This window comes from Buceros rhinoceros, unplaced genomic scaffold, assembly GCF_000710305.1.
Source record: "Buceros rhinoceros silvestris isolate BGI_N320 unplaced genomic scaffold, ASM71030v1 scaffold41702, whole genome shotgun sequence".
Taxonomy (NCBI): domain Eukaryota; kingdom Metazoa; phylum Chordata; class Aves; order Bucerotiformes; family Bucerotidae; genus Buceros; species Buceros rhinoceros.
Window position 1 is genome coordinate 1 of NW_010397962.1, and position 6,332 is coordinate 6,332.

A 6,332-nucleotide genomic window follows, 5' to 3' on the forward strand; every position below is an offset into this window, starting at 1 on the left:
AAAGGAGATCTTTGCTAACCTACCACAGTGGGGAAAGGAAATCTCTCTGAAAGAGGTAGTGCTGTGAAAATAAACAGGCCTTTGAGACTCTGCAGACCGGAGTGGAAAAGTTTGGTGCTTCCTTGTCTTGACTGTAATGACAAGAGATTGTAGGCAAGGGCGTTCAAGCAAGATCCGGACAGAGATCAGGTTGGAATGGTGCACGACATAGGTGCATGCTCTGCTTTCAGGAAACAACTGTTTTAAAATAGCTTTGAAAATCGACTAGGAGACTTGTTGAACTCTGTGGGAACTGTGGATACGGGGAGGTGGTGGCATGCTTGGCAATTAACCTGAAAGCTGTTTATTGTTGAAGATTACACAGTTCTAACGGACTAATTCAATGTGGAATGCTAGGACATTTGAGAGAATCTTGTCAAGAAGAAGTTCGGTCTTGAGATGTAGCCTCACATCTTTTATATAATCTTTTCTGTACTTTTAAGTAGCTTTTAGAAAATAATTAAATGGGGTTGTTTAGGTAGTGACAAGTGAACAGAGGCAACTTCTATGTGGCTATGATGTGTCTGCGTGGAGGGAGCTGGTCTTATGTGACTGTCTATTGAAACTTCATTAAAAAAAAAAGCTAAGCTGTTGTCAGAGAATTTAGGTGCAGACCTGAAGGATAGTAGTTTTTGTGGAAGAAACTTCATCTTTTTTAGCCTAAAATTTTCTCTGTTCTATTGAGGACTGGCATTTTATCTCACTTAACCTGTTAATGATGTGCTTGAGATTTTTCTTTCTGATTTCAGGGCAAAACAGTGAAACAGCTCTGCCAAGTGCTGTCAGCAGCACCCGTTGGAACGTGAGTGTTAGACTGGGAGGGAAAAGAGACAGACGTTATTTGTTGAAGTCTCAGTATAAATTACACTAGCTTCCGATGTAGTCACATAGAAGGTCTTCCTGAGGTCTGTCTGATATGCTGTAACATCTATTGCAACTTTATTTTAACTTTACTTTTCAAAGGTATAGCTGGAAGGTCTGATATTAATAATGGGCAGACCAGCAACTACTGTAGTTCTTTGCAAGATCATTAATATCATAAGTGGATGCATCAGCTGATGCACTTCCATAATGTAAAGGATTCATATAAGGGAAGAATATCCTTAGTGCCAGGATAACTGAATATCTGTCACATATTTTGACTCATAACATCTTGGTGTGGGGTTTTTGCTCTCCTCCCCTTTTTTTTAAATTTTGCACTTGGAATAAAAAGAAGTGGCAGAGTAGGAGACTTCATAGTTGCTTCTCAGCTCCTTGGGGTAACACATATCAAGTTGACAATACAGAATTTTCTCATGTCTTAACAGTTTTGTATTTATGCTTTATTAGAGCCATTCTGAGAGCCTAAAAGTTCCATGATAGTGTCATAGTAAACAGTGATGGCATTAGTAGATCATAAGTGTTTCTTCAGGGATTACAGCCCAGTGAATAAGGAAACAGAGCATTTCCTGCCTTGCAGTATAGGTACACAGCATCCCGTGTAACAAGATCTTCCTAATCTTCTGATTCTGTCTTGATACATAGCTATGCTTTGAGGCAGGAAATAAATACATTCTCTACTGTGATGCTAAATCAGGTGGCCCATAATGTGGGAGAGTAACACCACTGAGCTGTTCTAGCTGTTTTATTTTAAAGCAGGTCATGCTGTGACTACAGCATGAGAAATCAGATGAATTATACAGGTGTCATACACCGAGATCTGCATGGCATTGCTAATTTTATTTACATTTTTCAGTATATTAGTGGTGCTCTTCTTCAGTAAGCTTTTCCATTGTCTCTGGTTCTCTGTTACAGTTCATTGCCTCCTCAGTGTTGTAGATAAACTCCAGTGAAATGTTTCTATTTAGGTTTAAATGTATGTTAGCTGAGCAGATTCTATCAGTTTAGCTCTGTCAGCCACTGCTGTGAAGTAGTGTATTGATCAGAAAGTATTGGTATTGAATTACAGGCTTAACGTGGACTAAATGCCATTGTGATGCTTCTTAAAGAGTGCTTGACCTCTGTGCCCTCTCCTGATGCAGGTACAAAAGCTGTAAGGCTGGACTACTGGTTTGCGCAGGGAACCCTTTCTCAACTGGAGCCCCTGAGAAGGCTGGTTGCTAAAGAACTAATTAGCACTTCACCGTTAATAGGATGCCTTTTCAAAGTGAAAGGGTGCTTTTGGTCTTCCACAGCCTTGTAAAGTAGCTTGGGATTTTATATACTTTTATGGAGAAGTGCTTTATCTCTGCCTCAGTTACTCGGGATGTTAATGATAGTGGAAAATAAACAGTGGAAGTGGGTAAAAGACTTGAAGTCAATTAGAGGCTTCCTGTTAAATTTGTTTTAGCCCAAGTTTTATCTGAGGAATCTCAGCTTAATTCTAGGTGCCAGCCAGCCAGCAATGCCTCTTGAGCACCTGCCTGCCTTCTGCGTTCCCCCGAGTTTCCTACAAAGTAGAATTCTGGTTTAGAAGTTACGTGTTCTGTGCATAGGCTTGTAACAGCACATCTGTGTGTTTTGTGAGGGAACAGCTGTATATCTGCATGGCAAGTTACCACCAAGCATTGAGATCACACATTCTTATCTGAAAATAAAGCATGAGACTGCTTATTTTTTGGGTTGCAAGATGAGATACTGGGATCTACTGTAACAGCATTTTTCTCTATATAAAGAGAAATCTTAAAGCTTAATTAATCCATGTGATGAACAGGAAATTAACTGTGACTAAATGTCATCAACTTTCTATGCTGATGTATGTAAACATTTTAGTGGAGCAAGTCTGATGTACACTCTGAGAAGCAAACTGCCAGGAAAAAAAAGAAAAAACCCAACCTGTTTATATAGCTGATTTTGCTTAAATAATTTATAAGTTTATTGATAAAACTACTCAGGACTATCAGACTCCTGAATATTTTTCTCTGTTGGTTAACAAAATTTTCTCATTTCAATGGGTAATAGAAAAGAATTTTTCAGAAAATCCGCTTTGAAGCTTTTCAACGTAAGCTCCTGACTTCCCAGTTGCCATCAAGGATTCCACAGGATTTCCTTGAAGGCTGTGTGTGTCTGTAGACAGAGATTTGTACAGGCCACTGTCATGTTTCTAAAAATTATTTTTATTGCTCTATGAGATAGAAAAGGGGTAAAATTAATTCAGGACCTTGGTAGCACTTCTGTTACACCCAACCTGACTGCACACAGCTTAGTTGAACCACTGGTTACGGCAGACAAAACATTTTTCCAGTATAACTGAAAGAGTAGACCTCGCCAGAAGGATGGTTACTGGCATGATGATGAGTGTGATACTATAATTTAGAGAAATTGTTTTGGTTTAGTAGCAGAATTCTTGCTTGTTTCCATTCTGTGCTGGTAGCAAGTACTAAAGCAACAGCTTTCAGCGACAGAAGCTTTATAGAGTTTTGAATTTAACCTAGGTGGCTGGGTTTTTTGTTTGGTGATCATATTCAATTAACAGTATCATTTTCATTGCCTGGTACTTTTTTTAATGAAAATGCTCATCCTCTTTGCCATGTGGCATTTGAAGGTATGTATGGAATGATTGATCTGTGCTTGCTAAATTTTCTCTAAAGCTTTTCTTCAACATTCAAACAAAAATAAATTTGAATGACTTTTCCAACCACTTTGATTATACATAAATAGTAGAGGGTATGAATTCCAAGTTTGGAAGCATCTTTTTTCACTAATCGTTGATGTATAGAACCTGCCTTATCCTTTTAGCCTTATCCTACTACTCTTCCTACTGAAATTCAAGGCAGAAGACAGTCCATTCAAATGCGATACATGCATGATTAGGTAAATAAATGCTTGATTTCGCATCTAGCAGTATGGGTAGAACATACGTAGGGAGTCCCAAGGATATTCAAGCCCAACCAAAGGACCTTCACGGGGGTTACTCCTCTGCTCCTTGCCAGAACTTTACAGTTCCTTTTGAGTCACAGTCCACATTTCTTTAGTTGGGCATGTCCAGAGCTTTCTGCTCAGGTTTCTAGTCAGAATTAGGTCTGCCATGGAAATTGAAACATGTGTAAAGGCTGTTGCAGAGGTTTGTGAGATGTGGAAACCATTTGTAAGGAAATAATTAAATGCTGGGGCAGGTGTTTGTATGTGAAGATTTTCAGAGAAAAAATATTAATGTTAAATATGAGAGTTGATTTTTTTTTTTTCATCAAGGACTGTGGATAGTACAAAGTAAGAGTGTTCTTCCATTTCAGTAAAAATGTGCCACACGTATGTTTATGCTTTGAAATTTGCTTCTATCCATCTAAAACCAGCTTAGGTCATACTTATACGGGGTCTTTTCTGGTCCTCTAGCTGGAACTGAATGCACATACTGTGGGGGGAAAGAAAAGTCTTCATGTTTTTTTATCAAATGCCACTGCATGCACATGATCATAGCTAATCAAAACATGTCACTTTGTATTCGGTTTTATTTTGCATGAGTAGCCTAGCTCAGTAAAAGCCCTAGTAGTGGAGATATGATCCTGAAGATACCCAAGGGTATACTGTACTGTGGCCTAGAGCAATGACTGCAAATTTTGCAGATGTACCTGAAGTAGCTGGTTAAAAGCTAATTTGGGTAGTGGCATCTCTCCAGCAGTAATGAGGTACCATGTTTTCCAGGTAAGCTGGGACAGTTCGTGGTACTTTGTGGCTCTGCTGCTGTTGATATACAAATAGACTACCTAAAAGATAACTTACGTGTTGGCTTTTCTATTTCTTTCATATATCATGTGGAATTAAAAAAAAAAATATCCTTCTTTTCCTCCACGCATTAAGTTTCATGTTAATTCTCTGCATGCCGGTTCAGCTTCCTGCTTACTTTCCCAAAAGACAGCGTTGAAACCTTGGCCTCACTGAAATCAATGACAAAACCCTCTGACTGTAACCAGAACTTCACTCTGTACATCTGCAGTGAAAAAGCAGGGGCTGCTTTCTGAGATTTAATTAAAAGGAATAGACTTCTTTTAGTTTCAGTCTACCACAAGTGTGCAGATCTGTAAATTCCAGAGAAAGCTGTTACAGAGTTTGGGTAGAGAGTGTAGCGTATATTGTTTTATTTCTGTAGTGTGGCGTATTTAATGAACAACAAAATAAGATTTACAGGTTTCTTCTTTTTGCTTCCTGGTAATTTGTTTGACAGCTGTACATGGATGCTGAAGATAGAGTAGGTCCACTGTCAGCATATCTCCTGCCTTCTCTTATGACAGGCATAAACATGTATGACACATGGCCGTGCCTCGGTCATTCCCATTCAATACTACACTTGGGTTAATTGTTTTAGATCCTTCTCAAATTAACAGCGTTGCCGCAGTGCCTCTGTGTCAGATTTTTTGTTCACAGTGGAGTCCAGAGAGTAAGTCAGATTAACCTATTAGTGTTTTGTGCAGCTCTAAGTTCTGTAATTTTTTTCAGTAAGATTTTTTTTGATTAACTGCATCAAAGGTTTTTATCAGGTCAAGCAGCACTGTCTGTACCAGCTATTCTTTGTTCAAGGCTGGGGCAGCAGAGCTAGAGCATTGTGTTTCAACAAGGCCTCTTGAGGAGGATGAGCCTGGAGAAAGCTGGAAGTGAAACCAAGGAAACTAAATCTCTATTTAAAAACAAAACCTGAAGTGATGATTGTTATTTGTTTATTTTTGTCTCCCAGAACTGAACTACTGCTCTATCCTAAAAACACCATTATGTGGATATTACAGACCTTTTCACTGGGAAAGGAACTAAAGTTCCAGCGAAAGACAAAGAAACACACGTGGTTCTTTAAAAGTGTCCCCATAATCTTTATACAGGTAGCATTCACCACACTGTTTTCCTCTCCAAATTCAAACTACAATATTTTATATGCCTTTGAGAGCCTTCTCACTTCCTAAAGCTGAAATGAAAGTTTCTTTGCTTGTTCTTCTTGCCAGCATCATGGATTGTCTTTGTTTTTCTTTTCTATGTTTGTCCTCCTGCCTTCCATATTTTGAAATGCCAAATACGAAATTGTAAACTGGGAATAAGATACATTATGTAGATGTTTCTGACGTGCTTTGTTTAAAACCATCAGCCAGAGCAACATGTGACGCAGTGGAAGTAATCTCATCAGTCTTGCAGGCTAGAACAAAATGACCGTGTACAGGGTTACAAATGTGAACCTATTGTCTCCTGGAATAGACTGAGTGCTCTACCCTTGTGCCGTGTTCGGTCCCCCAGTGATGCCAAAGTGTCAGCAGTCATTAAGAGAAAACCACTATTTGCTTATTCATTGAGAGACAGGTGTCAAATCTCTACTTGACAGTATCTTTTTCTCCTTC